This window comes from Podarcis tiliguerta (genome assembly GCF_965153285.1).
Source record: "Podarcis tiliguerta genome assembly, chromosome: 1".
Taxonomy (NCBI): Eukaryota; Metazoa; Chordata; class Lepidosauria; order Squamata; family Lacertidae; genus Podarcis; species Podarcis tiliguerta.
This window is the reverse complement of record NC_139534.1, coordinates 121,998,016-122,017,657: the sequence shown is the minus strand read 5'-3', so window position 1 is coordinate 122,017,657 and position 19,642 is coordinate 121,998,016. Positions and strand designations below refer to the sequence as shown.

The window sequence follows — 19,642 nt, the reverse complement described above, 5'->3', positions numbered from 1 at the left end:
AAGTTAAAACAATAATAGACTGGAACAAATTAAAGCTCACATTAGCTTTCTAAACACCTGGTTAGACTTGATTTTAGCGGTCTAAAAATAATGCATTGAAGGCGCTCACGTAATATCAGTAGGCAGGGAGTTCGGAATTGCAGGTGCTGCCACATTAAACGAGTTCTCACAAAAGCAGAATGGGTACTATGGGGCACCTGTAATAGTGCCAATTCTACTGATGAAAGCGGTTGGGTGGGCACATATGGGGTAAGACAATCTTGTAGATAAACTGGCCCCAAGTTGTTAAAGGCTTTATATACTAATAGTAACACCTTGAACTTAGCCTGGTAGCAAATTGGCAACCGTGCAAATCTCTGCACTGGATTTTGCATGTATGACTTTTTTTAAAAAAAGATAATATTTATTAGAAGTTTAAAGGTTACACAAAAAAGAAAAAAGAAGAGAAAAGAGAAAAAAAGAATAAAAAATTACATAAAAAGAAAGAAAAACAACAACGATACATCTAAACACAAAGAAATACAAAAACAATTAAAAACACATCCAATATTTATCCTTATCTTTCATTAACTTATTTCCTCGACCTCCTCACACCTCCCATTTTTGTATTCCAGTTATTAATTATATCAGCAAATCTCTTCCGTCTTTCACTGCTTTCTATCATTTAGTTATCTTAATTTATTTTAACCTTATCTTACCTTCAAAACCTTAAAATTCTGTCAGTCGGATTCTGTCAGTCCTTTCTATCAGTTCTATATAGCCCATCAACCTGGTGATCTTCTATCCGAGGCTCTTAACTCTTCTCCATATCCCTTCTGCAGGTCTTCTTCAAATTTATGCTTACACTTTACTTCCATCTTGACAGTTCCTTTATTCCTTGTCGACAGGTCAGCCCATACTCCATAGTCAAAACTAAAGTCCAAAAGATGTTTCAGGACATGCTCCAAAGTCCCTTCAAGGCTGAAGGCCTCCACAACTCCCCCTGGCCCAGATCCGAATCACAAAGTCCAGAGCATCCCTTCATAAGGGAGTCTGTCCAACTTTCCTTCTCCGATCCAAGCAGGACATCGTCTCTCCAAATCTGACTTTGCATGCATGACTTGAGCATATAGGACCATTGGTCAGTGTAGCTCAGCAGTGATTCTTCAAAGATATTCCCATAGCTACCAAGAGATGCCAGAGGTTAAACCTGGGATGTTCTGCAAGTAAATGTATGGATGGCTACTAGCCATGATGACTGAGTTTTTCATTTTTGACAAAATAATAATCGTATATAAATAAGAATAAAAATGTGCAGCCCACCACCGAGACCATTCCATTGTAACTATCCCACCTCCCAAAATTTCAATGCCTTTTGCGATGGTCTGACCCCTTTCCATTTTAACAGTACAAATTCTACCAACACCCTCCATATCCCCTCAAAATCATTTCTCCTGCATATTCCTCGTCTTTATTTGATTTAATCTGTCTAGTGTTAAATACCATCTCCAAACTAATTTATAATAATTTTCTGTAAGTGATGGAAGTCAATCAATGAAATTTTATTATTATTTTCATATTGAGATATTTGTAGAATAAACTTGGAAGAAATTCTTCCAACTTTACTTCTTCTTCTTCTCTCTTTATTTTTTCTTCTTCTTTTTTCATTTCTTCTTTTTTTCTCCTTTGTTCCCATATATATATATATATGTGTGTGTGTGTGTGTGTGTGTGCTTATTTGAAATATATATATGTATTTGCACTGTTTTACTTACATTTTGTAACAATTATGTTAAATAAATTTTAAAAATATTTTAAAAATATATATAATAATTTTCTTTTATTCTTACAGACATTTTCAACATACGATTCTCCCATATTTCCCCCCAGCCTTTGACTATCTATATGCCCTGTTGTCTCCTTTCCCCACACCTCTTTTAATTGATCTTATTGATTCTCTATTTCTACTAATATTTTATAAAATGACTGAGTTCTGTTGCTTCCTAATTCCAGCTGCTAAGAATCATGTGGGTAGAGTGTTGTTGAGCTCAGGTCCTACTTCTCAGCATCCCATAGGCTTCTGGTTGGCCACTGTGAGAAAAGGATGCTCGGTTAGATGGGTCCTTGGCCTGACTCAGCAGCCAGGCTCTTTGTCAACAGAAGAGCTGCAGCTCAGTGGCAGGCAGAACAAAAAAGAGAGAAAGGTTGTTTTTGTTGCTGAAGTGGAAAATTTCCACTGTTATAAACAAGGAGGAGTTTTACGCAGATCCAATTACAGTAAAACTCTTATTAAGCAGCCGCATTCCTGAACAAACGGTACTCACTTGGAAACAATATGATAATTAAACCATTGACATTTTGAAGCCACTAAGTCAGAGAGAACTTTAAAAATTCCAATTTTGAGTTTGCACGACTCTAATGCGCTACTTAATTGAGGTGTACTCAACTAGCAAAGATCGGGTTATGGGTGGGGGAGAAGGAAAAGGGTAGCCTTTTGCATCTTCTCTTGCGGTGAAGCAGTCAAGACCTCTAGCTGAAAAGTATTTACAATATGTAAACCTGCTTTCCTTCCATTATTCTCTGCTAACAGTGCTTCCACAGCTCATTATTTCCAACATGAAATAGCACTTAATGAATCCTGAATGATGGCGGAATGACTGCGGAAGAGCCTATGACATTGCCTACAAACTCCCTAATGAATCCTTTCTGATTGCCGTCACCGCTTTGAAATTCAAATGAATTCTTATCGATTGCTGGGCGACAAGCACGTTTCTTTCTAAACAGTCATGCAGACAATGCATTCATCACCTTTGCTGAAGGATCAACATTTGCACCTAGAATTCTCCACCCTTATTCCTGGGCAGAGAAACTCCTGGTTCTGGGTGCCCTGCTTTGCAGAGGGCATCCATCAGTTTGAAAGTATGTCAGGGAACTGCTTTCTACCTGAAGATAAAAAACCAACAACCATAAAGTAAGCCTGGGTCCCTGAAATCGTATGTCAACAGTGATCAACAGGACAACAAACTCAGCAGACAACCCAGTGGCCCAGTCGCCATCTCCCTCATTACGGTGAGATTGCTGCATTGCAATTCCAATTGCAATAATTATTTCTAAAATTATGCTTATACATATATATTAGCAGATGCAAAATTTATAAAAGTCCTCTTTTGGACTGGTGCATTTCTTCTTTTCTTAAGTGAGGCATAGTTGGCCACTGTGCTACCTATGAGTGAACCCATGGAATAATAAAGGCGCACAACAAAGAAATGCTGCCCCTATGACACACTACTTCCTGAAGTGCCCCTGAAGTTGTAGGCCATGTTGCCTGTTGAGTCATATATACCCACCAACACTTTAATGCCAAAGTCCGGGACGCCTGTTTTTTATCACATAAGCACAGCAGTCATTTGGGTTGCTGTAACTTTGTGCCACATCCCTCCCCCACAAAAAAAGGATTGGTTTTTATCAGGCACGATGCCCCAAGACACATGTTTTGGTTTACTGTGCAAGATTGTGCCCCCCAAAAGCAGTTTCTTCAGGGGGGAAATGCTGCCATTCTCTCACAATAAAAAATGGGGTGTCCCAGTTTTTCCAGGACACTTCCGGGGTATGGTCACATTGAAAACAACTAGTCCAGCATTTGGTTTGCTTAGTGGCCAACCAGATGGCTGCAGGAAGCCCACAAGCAGGTAATAGGTAAAGGACCTTTGGACAGTTAAGTCCAGTCAGAGGCGACTATGGGATTGCGCTGCTCACCTCGCTTCAGGCCAAGGGAGCTGGCATTTGTCCACAGACAACTTTCCGGTTTAGAAGACATTTAATTCTGTTGGGAGCCGCCTAGAGTGGCTGGGGAAACCCAGCCAGATGGGTGGAGTATAAATAAATAATACAGTGGCACCTTGGGTTAAGAACCTAATTAGTTCTGGAGGTCCATTCTTAACCTGAAACTGTTCTTAACCTGAAGCACCACCAGCTAATGGGGCCTCCTGCTGCTGCACCGCCAGAGCACGATTTCTGTTCTCATCCTGAAGCAAAGTTCTTAACTCGAGGTACTATTTCTGGGTTAGCGGAGTCTGTAACCTGAAGCATATGTAACCTGAAGCATATGTAATCCAAGGTACCACTGTAATAATAATAATAATAATAATAATAATAATAGTATTATTAATAATAATAATAACGATGATGATGATTTATTATTATTAGGCCAGCAAGACTAAACCGCTTCTGGTGTAACGGAACACCGTGATGAGTGCCAGAGCACACGGAAACACCATTCACCTTCCCATCACAGCAGTACCTATTTATCTGCTTGCACTGGTGTGCTTTTGAGCTGCTAGGTTGGCAGAAGCTGGGACAGAGCAACGGGAGCTCACCCCGTTGCGGGATTTGAACCGCCGACCTTCTGATCAGCAAGCCCAAGAGGCTCAGTGGTTTAGACCACAGCGCCACCCGCTGTTCTCCCCTGTTGTGATTCCCTCCAAGTGGTATTCAAAGGCCTACTGCCTCTGACAGTGGAGGTAGAGCTGTTGTGGTGATGGCTTAAAGGGACACACAGGACCTCTGGGTTGATAGTTTGCAAATAAAGAGTCAGAGTGGGCCATGAAGCGCACCTCAAACTCCTTGTCAAGTTCTGAAATGGTTATATATCTGACCTTTCTAATGCACTGCTATGATTGCTCAATCCTCAGCAGACTAAGTGGAATACAGTAGTCCCATTGATGTGGTGGGCCTTTAAACATGATGTAGATATTCATGTGCAAGATTTTTCCTTTTTCCTTTTGCTAAATTAGCCTGGGAAGCCAATTCATTTCCTGAGGTGAGAAATATATTGAAATGCTAATGGACCTTAGCAGGTTGCTTTCTGTCCTTTGGGGGAAGAACATAGGAGGGGATTTCTTAATGGTGCAACCCCCAATCCCTTTCAGGAGATCAAAAAAAGAGGAGCTTTGATATGAACAAATAAACTTTGATAAGGCCCTTTCACCTCCACTGCTAATTGAGAAGAAATGCCCTGCTTTGCGGGCCACAGGGCCTAAATTCAAAATTTAGAGGGACTTCTTATAAATTTAAAGGTATATAATAAAATGATAATTGAAAAGGGAGGCTTTCGGCCTCCTCCCTGCAGGATGAAGGGGTTTGATCTTCACAACTAGGCAAAGAAATGAAGGTCGTCAAGGTATAAATAAAATGGAATGATACAACAATAACATAAATATCAAATATCAAAGAGAGCAAAGCATCATGATTATATTCAGTGGTCAGGGTATTTGTTCAACGTAAAGATGGAGCATTCACGGTAAACCTTCTTTAGTCAGAATTTAAGCGTGGGGCCCCAGGACACTCTATCTGTCACCTGGAGCTCTCCCCAAGCCAGACCTGGGGCACATTGACACCATAAAGTGAAAGCTTTGTGATACCACTTTAAACGCTCATAACCTCCCCAGAGAAATTCTGGGAACTGCAGTTTGTTAAGGGCAGGGGCGCCAAGTATAGGTGGCTCTGAGTGCCTGAGCACACACAAAAAATTGTTGTGGGTGGTCAGCACCCAATACCGCAGGGCCCCCATGCAACTTTCAAGGTCTCACAAGGCCTCAGACAGCTTCTTGGAAGCCTCAGAGATGCTTTCTAAGGCCTTCTGAGACCTCGGTACCACTGGAAGCCAGGTTCTGAGGCTGGTCGGCGTGCGTGATGTCATAACATGGCATCATGCACACTGGGCACCCATAATCTGGGGCCCAAGTTGGCTGCCCTGGTTAAGGGTGCTGAGAGTTGTTATTGTTGGGATACTGCCAGGGAGACAAAGTCCATCATGACTCCACGTCGTCTCCGGACGTCCATCGATCTCCCGTAGACACGCAGTATCAGCAATTAGCGACACGAGCTCCAGAAATAGCTTGCCACATTCCAGAGCCGATGCACGCTCTATCAGCAGATAATGCACAGCGAAAGATGCACGCAGGAGAGCATATTTACAAGTTTATTTCTGCGTTGATCAGAACAAAGAAAAACATGACTGCCTGCTTCAGTGTTCCGGCACAGAGAGAGGAACGAAAGCAAAGACACAACAGAGAACATCCTGTGAAACAGGAAATACGCAGGCTGTGACACAAACATCCTGCTCCCTTTTAAGGTGGAACGGAAATATCCTAACAGTTATAAGATCCCTGTTCCTCTCAAAGAGCTACAATTTCCAGAATGGTTTAGCAATCATTCTCTCTTTGTGGGCAACTCTGGAATTTGTTGTAAGAGAAATGAGGGGCGGGGGCTCCTAACAACTCTCAGCTCCATTAATGAACTACAGCTCCCAGAATTCTTTTGGGGAAGCCATAACTTTTTTAAGTGGCATTGTAGCACTTTACAGTAATACCTTCACAAACGTCCACCTCGTCTAGCATCCATTTTGGTGAACATCCGCGGCAAACCCAGAAGTACCAGAACGGGTTACTTCCGGGTTTGCCACTCGCACATGTGCAGAAGCGCTAAATCGCACTTTGCACATGCTCCGAAGTACAAACCGCTCCACGTGTGCACAGACACTGCGCTTTGCCCTGAGTCATAGACCAGTTCCAGCCCACATACAATATCAAGGAAGTCATAAAACATGATAGGGATACATTTGAATTTGCAATTAGGCATAACAGGGACAATACAGATATAGCAACAGTTAAAAAATATATAAATTAAAACTTAGTCACTAACATATAACCTAAAATGGTCATTTAAGGCCTTAATCATTATGATAGCACAGCTTGTTTGCCCTGCGTCCTTTTTGGCTAGCGGCTGGGGCTCTGGAATGGATCCTGGCCGCAAAACAAGGTACAACTGTAGATGTATGTTATGAACATGGCCCTGGTCTTTCCATGTCACAGCCCTCACTGGTCCTTCTCACCCAGTGTTTTTTGGAGGGTGGGGAAGGGGGTTGCTGGCTGGAATGTGTCCTTGAACTCTGACCATGCCTCTCGCTTGTGTGGATTGAGGATACAGAGGGATCTGTGACTGCGTGCAGAAACGAGCCTATTCTAGAGAGTTAAAATCTGGATTCACTGCTGCACTCCTCTGGCCCCACCCACCACTGACCTGTGGCCTTTGGAAAGTTGCATAGAAGGGAATGAGGCCCCCAGGCTGAAAAAGATTCCAAATCCCTAACTTAAATTATCACATGAACAGTGCCATGTGTATGCTCCTACTACCAATCCTTGTGTTTGCTAAAAAAATCTTTCCTGGAGGCTGGAATGACACACTTTTTGCAGAATAGGCAATACAAACGATTTGGTCCTGATGCTTCTTATCCAGTACTTCCTCAAGCCAGAAGATCTGCAGTACGCAGACAGCTGTTTCTCAAGCCGTCGCAAGCTTTCAGTCAGTTGACTCAATTTGTTGGTTTATGGCACGGGGTGTGTGGCATGGGAGACCCGCTTCTAAGAATTGGCCAAAAGCTTTGTTGGGGAGGTTCAAAGCTTTTCAGTCCCTGTAGATCAGGGATAGCCAATAGGTGCCCACCAGAGGTGAACTAGAACTCCCATCAGCCCCAACCAGCATGACCAAGGATCAAGGGTTGAAGCCGTCTGTAGTCTGTAGCACCTAGTCTCTTTCTTTGGCGATCCCTTGTAGCCGAATAAGATTGTCTTCCATAAACACGGTTTTAACAATGAGTGACTGTGGAGGCCAATTCTGGACCCACAAATCCTTTCACAGTGGGAACATTGGTTCCTGGGCGGGAGTTGATCACGGTGTGGATTTGCCAAGCGTGCCTTCCTCTTAGCACGTTTCTCCCTTACATCCTGAGTTCGAGTGTCTTCAAAGTCCATGACATCTTTGGTAAAGGCTGTTCTCCAACTGGAGCGCTCGCAGGCCAGTGTTTCTCAGTTGTCGGTGTTTATACTACATTTTTTAGATTTGCCTTGAGACGGTCTTTAAATCTCTTTTGTTGATCACCTGCATTACGCTTTCCATTTTTAAGTTTGGAATAGAGTAGTTGCTTTGGAAGACGATCATCAGGCATCCGCACAACATGACCAGTCCAACGAAGTTGATGTTGAATATTGCTTCAACACTGGTGATCTTTGCTTCATCCAGTACGCTGATATTAGTTCGCCTGTGTTCCCAAGTGATGTGTAAGATTTTTCAGAGACACCGTTGATGAAATCTTTCGAGGAGTTGGAGATGGCGTTTGTCCACCTAGTGGGCACCACTTTGGCTACCGCTTCTCCAGTTGCATAATAAACAACGTCCTACTGCCACGTTTGAATTCGCGCTTAAACAGAGAAAGCATGGAAATCCAACCATTTCAGAGACCCATAAGTTACCAACAAGCAGCCATTTTCTCCTCCAGACTAATTATTTCCCATTAGCATCGTAGGAGAGCATTCTTGTCAAGGAGACAAATCTGGCAGTCACCGTGCATGTCTCCTGATACTATTTCTCACACATGTGCGCACACACGCATAGGTACACATACTAATTATTAGTAAAGGTTGATAAATTCAGGGTGGGTCAAATAGAAATGTCACTGCGAAAGGCCACGTAATCCATCAGCAAACTGCTCCCATGCCAGATTCACAATCCAGCTGCCACCCAGCTGACAAGATGGTGTTCAGCATCGGCCCATCAAAATGGGCAGCGTAGGGAAGTCTCCTACCTGGAGGAGAGCAGTGCCAGGCGAGAGGCAGGTCCTCCCAGGCCAATTCAAGACGTTGGCTTTGGAGCAGTGCAGCTGCCAGACACTCCCTCCGAGGGAATAGGACTTCTCTGGGTAGGTGAAGGAAACAGGCAAAGCGAATGGACAGAGAATAGGCAACGACAGTAACAGATGAGCATGAATATTGTCAGCATATGTGTGTATGCACCAAGGCAGCTACTAATTGACTAGTTAGGTCTTTAAAAGCATAATTACTGAATTCATCCAGACAAGCCTCCTCTGCATATACTAATGCTACTATAGTCAACAAAGACATTTGCTGGAGCCAAAATATTGCAATAATGAGGGATGCAAACTGACCGAGCTTGTGAGATGCTAAATTCCTTGATTTTATTTTTTATACATATTTTTTCTGTTCAGATGTTTTCATACTGTACATGAGTACATAAGAGTATACATCGCAAAACTGGAAAGCTAATACACGCACTTAAATACTGAAGGGGAAGTACCCCAATATACAGCAAATGCATTCCAAATCATCATAGTTCTTTTGCACCAATTGATCAAGAAACATTGCTCCTATTGATGGGTCACGCAGTCCCTTCTTAAGAATGGATTTCAGTACCGTGGCAGAAGAGGAGCATGAACAAACCTATAGGTGGTGCTGCTTTTTTGCAAATGATTTGATTGCATTTGTTAAAAAGGGATGGAATCCAGAAAGTCCATTTGCACTGGCTGATTTCTGCCAGCGATTCCTCCCTCCATTCCTATGTCTTATTCCATTCTAGAAGGTCCCTTGACCCACAGGAACAGTTGGGGGTGGGGGGGAGAAGATAAGAAAGCACAGTTGTTCAAGAAGAGCACTTCTTGTGGTTTTCTGTACATTGGCCAATGCTGATGTCCCAAGTGAGCTGAAAGGAGTTCACATTCAAATAACAGAATCAGAAGAAAAATAAAAGCCATCTATATACTGCTTGCAAGTAATTAATCATTCAGAGGTAAAGGTAAAGGGACCCCTGACCATTAGGTCTAGTTGTGGCTGACTCTGGGGTTGCGGCACTCCTCTCGCTTTATTGGCCGAGGGAGCTGGTGTACAGCTTCAGGGTCATGTGGCCAGCATGACTAAGTTGCTTCTGGTGAACCAGAGCAGTGCACGGAAATGCCGTTTACTTTCCCGCCAGAGTGGTACCTATTTATCTACTTGCACTTTGATGTGCTTTTGAACTGCTAGGTTGGCAGGAGCAGGGACCGAGCAACCGGAGCTCACCCTGTTGCGGGGATTCGAACTGCCAACCTTCTGATCGGCAAGCCCTAGGCTCTGTGGTTTAACCCACAGCACCACCCGTGTCAGAGAGGCGGCATCTAATCTCTGGAAATCCCTGTCTATCGATGTTAGCTGGGTGCCTTTACTGTATTATTTTCAGTATCTAATAAATAAATTGTATAGGTCAGGCTAAACAGACACGTAATTTTATCTATGCTGATTTTATCTATATTTTGGTCATTTCTACATCTACTTGCTTCTGAAGGCTGATTCTATCAGACTATTTGGAATGCATATTTTATATTGTTTTATGTAATCTTGGTAAATAAATAAACACCCAAAGGGTGACATGACCCATGACAAGTGATTAAGCGCCAATCCACCACCAGCAGAACTTCCAATCCAGCCATATCTTTCAGGCTTTTTCAAAGGCCTTTCTCAACTAATGAGCTTCGCACATTCGCTAGCAACATAGCCAAAGATATTGAGGGAGATTGTTCCATATAGTTCTCGGGGTGACTGCTGAGAAAGCTACTAGTCATGATGGCTAAGTTCTTCCCCTACTGTCAAAGGCAGTTGTTGGCACCCATCTGCCTGGAGAGACAATGGACTATACCTCTGGGGTTGAAGTGAAACTGCTGCATTAGCAAGCACCAAAGGAAAGCAGAGCAATACATTTGGCATCAGCTGAGCTGCAGGAGTTTCTGGAAGGAGACGTATAAGGCACCATCCAACCATCTTAGGGCCCCCACTCCAGATTTGTATAGGATTTACTCCTTAGCAGAAGATGCACCACAGTTAGGAAGTCAGTGGCAAAAGAGAATTGTAGGAGAAGAGGAACGAGTATGAGGAGCAGGGAAAGATGAACATGAAAATTCATTTATTTCTCCATCCTAATACACATATTTTTCAATGGTTCTTCTGGGGTTGTTGTTTTTAAACAGAAAGGCAATACATAAATGCATATTTATATGGAGGAATTGATTAGACTGGAAAGGCCTTTGGCCCATAGCTGTCAACGTTTCTCTTTTTTAAAGGGAAATTCCCTTATTCTGAATAGGATTCCTCGCAAGAAAAGGGGAAAGTTGACAGCTATGCTCTGGCCTGATCCAGGAGGCTCTTCTTATGTTCTTATGACGGAAGCTTTTATTGTTGCCATTTTCATTTGTGCATGCCAGTTTGGATGTTTTTTAATGGAAAAGTGGCGTGCCGATGTTAGAAATAAACAGATGGTTTCCTAGCAGCTGGGGCAGCCCTAAATTAACATTAAATCTCTGCTGCAACTGCATCCTTCAGTCCACTTGCGAGGTGAAAGTGTTGCTCTTGGAAGTGGTTGAAAGTAGGGAAGCCTGCCCATTTGGGCCAGTTCCATTATTTTCAGAAGCCAAATAGTTTGTGCAGAGCGCGTGGCTCAGTTTCCATCCATAGAAATCTTATCTTCTGCTTCATTCATGGGGGGGGGGGGGAGTCATTTGCAAGGATGTTGTTCTTTCTGAGGCCAAGGGCAAATCACAGAACCTGTCTGGCATGTGGACTGCAGTATCTGGGCCCTAGCGGCATAGAGGAACTGATCAGATAAAAGCCAGAATTTACAAAATGAAATAATGAAATCTGCCGGCCAAATTTTTGCTGCCAGTGAATTTCCACGATGGGTGAAGCAGTAACTCCTGGATGTTTGTTAAGTTTTAAAAGCCCTAGCCAGGAAAAGAAAAGCTCACAGATATGGCTGGCATTTTCTGGTTTGTGGAGATTATGAACTGCAACAAAGAATTACAGCATATCCTCTAATAGCAGTGCTCCTGCCCAGAGTTCTAACCAGCCAGGCAGCCAGGCAATTCTCCATTCCATTCCACTCTCAGTTGTTGGTTGTTCAGCTGACACTCAGTACGATCACTGAACATGTTTACTCCTCATCAGAGAGAGGTTTACAAAAATAAGGGGAGGGATAGTATTTCTGCAAACCTGAGGGTTCTCCCAAGCATCCCCTGACTTGGATTGCTTTATGAGATGATTAGACAAATTCAAGGAGGATAAAGCTATCAGTGACTCCTAGACATGATGGATAGGCTCTGCCTCCATAGCCATAGCTCTGAAAACCAGTTGCTGGGCACTGCAGGAGAGAAGAAGGCTGTGGGACTCAGGTTTCCCATAGGCATCTGGTTGGACTGACTAGACAGGCCATTGGTCCAATTCAGCAGGGCTCTTCTGATGTTGTTATATACATGTGTTAAGGTTGGAAGCTGCCCATCAGCAATGTCTACATGGACTGGCAGTGACTCTCCAGGATTTTAGACAAGGTTGTCTCTCAGCCCGGGGTATGTCTGTAGTGGAAGCAGAAGAGCTGGAGATCATGCCAATATATTTCACATCTGGCAATCAATGCACCCCTTGGGTTTCAGATAGTACATGAGTAAAGGTAAAGGGACCCCTGACCATTAGGGTCCAGTCGCAGACGACTCTGGGGTTGCGGCGCTCATCTTGCTTTATTGGCCGAAGGAGCCGGCGTACAGCATGACTAAGCGAATGGTGGAGAGCAAGCTAGAAGGCAGTCAAAGCTTGCCAGAAGCAGAAACAGGAGGGAAAGAGTTAAGAGACAGCCTCTCAGAGAATGGGGAAGAGAAGGGAGCTCACCCACTCAGTCCGAGGTCTCGACAAATGGGAGGGCTGCAAGATAGGAAGCAAAGCAAAAGACGTACGAAGAGAAAGTTCAGTTGCTTCTGGTCTCGCAGGAAGCAGTCTTCAGAAGGGTCATCTTGATTGATGATGGCAGAGGCTGTGTTAAAGCTGTCTGGAGTTATCGGTTTGTTTTGACAAGAAGTCATCCTTTTTAATTAACTACGCTCACTGTGTTATCAAGCCAGGGACTGGACATCCTGACATCAATTCTGACCAAACTAAACCTCCACATATATTTTGCTCTAGGAGGCTTAGTTTGGTCAGAATCAAGTACAGTCATACCTCATGTTACGTTTGCTTAATGTTACGTTCTTTCAGGTTACATCCCGTAGCGACCCAGAAGTACCGGAAAGGGTTACTTCCAGGTTTCACCGCTTGTGCATGTGCAGAAGCGCAAAATGACGTCATGCGCAGAAGCAGCGAATCGCAACCCGCGCATGCGTAGATCCGCCGCTGCGGGTTGCGCTCTTTTCATGTTGCAAATGGGCCTCCGGAACGGATCCCGTTCACAACCAGAGGTACCACTGTATACACTTCCAGAGTTAACGCTAAATAAATTTTGGCAAAGTCGCTAGAGGGCCGTGAAAATTTGTTTCCCAGGCTTATTAGACTTGCCTACCCATGTACTTAAAGGGATGTGGGTGGCGCTGTGGGTTAAACCACAGAGCCTAGGACTTGCCGATCAGAAGGTCGCGGTTCGAATCCCCACGACGGGGTGAGCTCCCGTTGCTTGGTCCCAGCTCCTGCCAACCTAGCAGTTCAAAAGCACGTCAAAGTTCAAGTAGATAAATAGGTACCACTCCGGCAGGAAGGTAAACGGTGTTTCTGTGTGCTGCTCTGGTTCGCCAGAAGCAGCTTAGTCATGCTGGCCACATGACCCAGAAGCTGTACGCCGGCTCCCTCGGCCAATAAAGCGAGATGAACGCCGCAACCCCAGAGTCGGCCATGACTGGACCTAATGGTTAGGGGTCCCTTTACCTTTACCCATGTACTATCTGAAACCAAAGGGGTGCATAGGTTGCTACTTGTGATTTTTTTTCCAGCTCTCCTATCCCACTACTGGAATTGAACCAGGGATTTTCAGCATGCAAAGCAGTTGCCCTGCCACTGAGTTACAGCCATTCCTCAAGCACTTCCATCAGCCTCTGCCAGTATAGCCAGTGATCAAGGATGATGGGAGCTGCAATCCAACATTTGGCCACCCAATGGGACTTCCTTCAATGTAGACAGGTATAGGACTGCAATGTGAATTTGATTCCTTTCCTTTCATCTCTCTGTCCCCTTTCCCCTTTTATATCATGTCCATTAGCCATTACTTTAAGTTGCAAACAATCCTGCATGCTTAGGCAAAAAGGAAGCGCAGCAGTATAGCGAACAAACAAATACATAAACAATTCTTCAAAAATAGGAATGCTTGGGCGGGGGGAACCATATATGCAAATGTTGTTATGGCTTTTTTATTATTAAAAAAATAATTCCTATAGTTTGAGCCTTCAGTATTTCATTATAATCAACAGAGAAAAGCCTGAAGCAACAAAATGCACTGGGTGCTGTTTATTGTTTTTCTGGGACTTACCATGAAGATTATTGTGGGCAGTCATGGAGTATATTTGCTAGCCGAAGAACTGTCTTATCTTGCTGTAAACAAATAGGGAGAGATACCCATTACTGCCTCCTTCTGTGAGTGACTTTACAGAAGAATTCTTCTTGTCAGTCATCAGTGCCTTTGGCTACGGTGAGCAAATGCTACAACCAGCTACAACCAGCTGTGCAAATAATAATAATAATAATAATTCACGCTTTGGGTATTTGATAGGAAGAGTTCAGCTCAGTCTGTAGAAAATCTAAGGATCATAAGGAAAACCCTTCTGTCCTGCTGTTCCTGCATGCTCAAGGCAGCTGACTGCATGATTGAAAAAAAGAATCCTGTACATTAAAGGTCTGTTTTAAAGTGCAAGCTTTAAATCGCACCAAAAAAAGCCACCAGACAATGAAGCTCTATTAATCACCCCTCCAAGTGCTTTTAAGAACTGACAAACTTTATACACAGGGACCTAAAATTGAGAAGGTGGGTCCCATATTACAGGGGCAAGCACAGAGAAGGATATGTTTTTGACAGATAGGGGGTGATGAACCTCAGGCCATCAGCCCATGTATTTGGGCCTTGAGACTCTCCTGAGGCCACACCTTCTTCTCTCAAGGCCACACCCATCAGCAGTCCTGCTCTGCCTGCTTCTTGAGTGCTATGGCCTGACTGGAATCCCATGGAGACTGTTCCATTTAGCCCTGAGCCGGCCTCCACCTGCCTGCTTGCCTTACTTACAGCCAGCCCAAGGGGTGGCCCTGACTGACAGTTTCCTCCTCCTTAGTCTCGGTCTTGCCTTTGTAGAACTGAGCAGGAAGTAGGATGGTGACAGAACAAGAATTATTTGGCTCCAGCTCTCATTGGCTCTGACTCCACCTACTGCTGGCTCCATGTACTGCCATACTAGTCCTAGTTTGCAGCAGCTGCCACTGCCTCCCTATGTTGAGAACTCTTGATTGAGGGTGAAGAGGTAGGGGTTTGTGTGTGTGTGTGTGTGTATGTAGACCTTTGATTTTTCTGCAGCAGAAACACATCCTACTTCAGAGAGGTTAGAGTCCAAGCCTTTGCTCCAATCGCTTCTGTCTGTGGCCTTGCCCACCACTGGCATACTGCCCTGGAAAATTGCCCACAAGGGACTCTGACCCTTGGTTTGAAAATGTATCACCACCTCAGCGATAATTGTTTTAATTTCCTGATTTTTTTTATTATTAAAAACAACAACCTGGAGATGGGTCCTTGAAGGTGACTTCACCAGTTGGACAGGGCCTAGAGGGGAAAGGTTGCCCCCAGGAGAGATGTCACTAATTGGATCAGCTTCTCTTGATGTTGGAGCACACAGGTTTTTGAGTGATCCCCTTTCAAGCGGTCAGTTGTGGCTGACTATAAACAATGAATTCCTATAGGCTAACACTGGTCAGTTTATAGAGTTGTCCTCACCTTGGGTGATTCTCACTTGGTGTGGCTTGTTGGGAACTTACACCCCTCTTGGGTTTTTCCAATATGTCACATCTTCATACTATCTTATGGGACCAAATGTATGACTAATGTTTCGATTTGTTTTTGCTGCGTTGTTCGTCAGCAAACAGTCTCCTTCATCCTAGGCATATTTACTACTTCTTGCTGTCATCTGTTTACAAATGACTATGCTTTAGCTGAACCATCCCCACTCTTTCAACATCTACCTCATATCATTATCAACATCACCATCATCTTATTTGTATGCAGCCTTTCCACAGTTAAAACAATGCTCAAGGCGACTTACAATATGAAAAGATTTACATAGTTACAAACATAGCAAAGCAGTCATAAAAATAAATAAAACACATTTAAAACTACATAACCAACCTGAACAATTTCCACATAAAAAGAAAGATACAAAAAGGTAATACAGTGGTACCTCGGGTTACAGATGCTTCAGGTTACAGATTCCGCTAACCCAGAAATAGTACCTCAGGTTAAGAACTTTGCTTCAGAGTGAGAACAGAAATCATGCAGCGGCGGCGTGGCGGCAGCGGAAGGCCCCATTAGCTAAAGTGGTACCTCAGGTAAAGAACAGTTTCAGGTTAAGAACGGACTTCCAGAACGAATTAAGTTCTTAACCCGAGGTACCACTGTATCAGTTAATATCAATAACAACAGCAAAAACTCCCAACAAAACTTCCCCCCAAATACCCCAGTCCTTGCTGGGCAGTAGCCACACCATCCTTATAAGGCCTGTCAGGCCCCGCCCTAGGTCAGGTGGGGAGAGGCAGGAACTTGGCCCTCAGGCACTCAGCAGGGGAGTCATATCCTCAGTTTACCACATTAACTTATCTTAAAGGCTTCTCATTAAGCCTTTCCCATAGCTTAGTGGTGGCCAAACCTGGCCCTCCAGCTGTTTTGGGACTACAATTCCCATCATCCCTGACCACTGGTCCTGTTAGCTAGGGATGATGGGAGTTGTAGTCCAAAACCAGCTGGAGGGCCAAGTTTGGCCACCACTGCCATAGCTGGTATTTTCCCAGTATCATTTATTTAGAGTTACCTTTCAAAGAGCATATCTCCAGGGTCCTCCTTTCAAGGTTCTCCCCAAGAATGCATACATGAAGCACCACAAGTTAGCAAGGTGAGGTGGCGCATGGTGCAAACACCCTGGCAGAACCAATCTGATGCTCCTGCTGGTGTGCTTGCACCATGCTGACCTCTCTTCCAGCTTGGCCTTCCAGTAAGCAACTGTGACTCACCTGGCATGAAGTTAGTTTAGTGGCTCTTACCCCACCAAGCAAACTGCTTCTGCTAAGATGTATGTTCTGCTCCTACAATGGGCTTGAATCTGTATTTGCTTGCAGTCTTACTAAGTATCATTCACCTTTTCTTTATCCTTTGCCTCCTTTTGTTCTCCATTGTGCTGAGGAAGGGAACAGCCCTCGGTTCCTCTAACTCCAGGATAAGAAAGCAACACAGCAGGCTGATTGACAAGAGCTGCAAAAGATCAATATTTGAATGTGTAACAAAGACAGATGTGTACACATTCTGCTACCCAAACAATGTTTTCAAAATCAGCCTCCTGAAAGTAACTATCATTTCCTCTTGGATAATTTGAAAGCAGGACAAAAACTACAAATAATAGTCAGTTGCCATTTTTGAACTGTGAATTTCACAGCAATCCTAGAAGAAGGATGGGGGGGGAGAGAGAGAGACTTGATGCAGCAGTGTTAAATCAAGAGGTTAAGTAATGTGTACAGGTTCACAAAGAAAATGTCTGAGACAAGAATAGAATCAATCTTTCTAATTCCCCTGCCCGGACGCCTTCAAGAATCAAAGCTACTTTATGTGCTTTATGGAAGATAGAGGAAAATACTGGAAATATAAAAGTATGCTACCTTTTGTAGTTTGGTAAAGGGTCATAGTTCAGTGGTACTGTGTCTACTTTGCATGCAAAAGGTTCCACATTAAATCCTGGGCATCTCCAAGTAGGTCTGGGATAGACCAGTGCCTGAAACCCTGGAGACCGGCTGTCAATCAGTGTAGTAGTCAGTGCAGAGGGAGATGTACACATGTTGCATAATCTTTGGATGCAGATTTAGGGTTTATAACGTAGATACTGACTTGCTAAGGTAAGAAACCTATAGGAACGTTGAAGAAAGATAAAAGAATCTGAACAAGGCTAGAAAAAATTACCATGGGCTCTGATGTTGCCATAGTTGGTAACTCCTTAATTTAGGGGTCAGCAAACATTTTCAGCAGGGGGCCGGTCATAGAATCATAGAGTTGGAAGAGACCACAAGGGCCATCGAGTCCAACCCCCTGCCAAGCAGGAAACACCATCAGAGCACTCCTGACATATGGTTGTCAAGCCTCTGCTTAAAGACCTCCAAAGAAGGAGACTCCACCACACTCCTTGGCAGCAAATTCCACTGTCGAACAGCTCTTACTGTCAGGAAGTTCTTCCTAATGTTTAGGTGGAATCTTCTTTCTTGTAGTTTGGATCCATTGCTCCGTGTCTGCTTCTCTGGAGCAGCAGAAAACAACCTTTCTCCCTCCTCTATGTGACATCCTTTGATATATTTGAACATGGCTATCATATCACCCCTTAACCTCCTCTTCTCCAGGCTAAACATGCCCAGCTCCCTTAGCCGTTCCTCATAAGGCATCGTTTCCAGGCCTTTGACCATTTTGGTTGCCCTCCTCTGGACACATTCCAGTTTGTCAGTGTCCTTCTTGAACTATGGTGCCCAGAACTGGACACAGTACTCCAGGTGAGGTCTGACCAGAGCAGAATACAGTGGCACTATTACTTCCCTTGATCTAGATGCTATACTCCTATTGAGGCAGCCCAGAATTGCATTGGCTTTTTTAGCTGCTGTGTCACACTGTTGTCGGTCCACCGTCCCTTAGACCTTATGGGGGGGGCGGACTATATTTTGGAAAAAAATAAAAAATGAGCGAATTCCTATGCCCCACAACTAACCCAGAGATGCATTTTTAAATAAAAGCACACATTCTACTCATGTAAAAACACGCTGATTCCTGGACCATCCATCGGCCGGATTTAGAAGGCAATTGGGCCACATCTGGCCCCCGGGCCTTAGTTTGCCTACCCATGGCATAAACTCAGGACCCTCCTTTGTGTAGTAAGTTCATTTTATTATTATGTTTTCCATTTGGGAGTGGAAAATCACATTGACAAAGTCCTGCTCATGGAACATGGAAAATTCCACCTGCAATATTTATGGCATGTTGTGTTAGTTAAGATCAGGGTGGTGCTGGTTGTGGGGAGAATCTGAGTTAGTGTTTACAGACAAAAACCTTGTTTGTTTAGCAGTGGACGGAGCAGGCCAGCCACCCTTCCCTTAATTTAAAATGGCCTTTGAAATGCCCCCACAGAAGCCAGAATGATTTATTGACAGAAATATCCTTTCATTCAACAAATAACTAATCCTTTTCCAAAACGTGGTGTTGTTTTATTAATGTAAGGAGCTGGGAGGCCGCGTTTCAGCTCAGACGCAGGATATTGCGGCTGATCATTTCTTTGTGATGAATGTGATGGCTCTCGCTTCCTTCTCTGATGGGAAGAGGAAAGTTTTGAAAAGAATTGATCATCGGAGGCCATGTCGAGAACTCAAGTAAATGCGCTTGTGTGAAATGAGATCTTGGTTTGCTATTTCCCTTTTGCGTCGCCTTTGTGGGCTTTGCCACAGCAGCGGTTTGCAATTGTTTCTTTTTAATCTTCAGGGAGCCTCTCCACGATGATTGCTTTGCTGAGGAACCCCTTCCCATTTGTGCAAGATTCAAGGAGAGACTGTCACTGAGTGATAACAAAGCATGTCCCTGGCATCTCCCAGGCATAGGTCACAGGTGATGCAGAAGACCTCGTTCTGAGACACTTGAGCACTGCTACTAGACAGAAGAGACAATACAGGACTAGATGGGCAAATAGTCTGCTGGAAAGACTGTAGCTTAGTGCAGAATTCAAGGCACTGTATGTCATGGGGATGAGGAATCTGTTGCCTGGCCA

At 44.0% G+C, this 19,642-nt stretch overlaps 1 long non-coding RNA gene across 2 annotated transcripts; it reads left to right on the top strand.

Annotated features, from left to right (window-relative positions):
• Positions 1-1,865: 1,865 nt before the first annotated feature.
• LOC310677774 lies at positions 1,866-19,273 on the top strand. Of its 2 annotated transcripts, none has more exons than XR_014511435.1 (3): positions 1,866-3,048; positions 17,042-17,197; positions 19,102-19,273. It is a non-coding gene; the product is annotated as an uncharacterized lncRNA (long non-coding RNA). The 2 variants fall into 2 exon arrangements; XR_014511436.1 differs by lacking the exon at positions 1,866-3,048 and adding an exon at positions 14,530-15,115.
• The last annotated feature ends 369 nt before the right edge of the window (positions 19,274-19,642 follow it).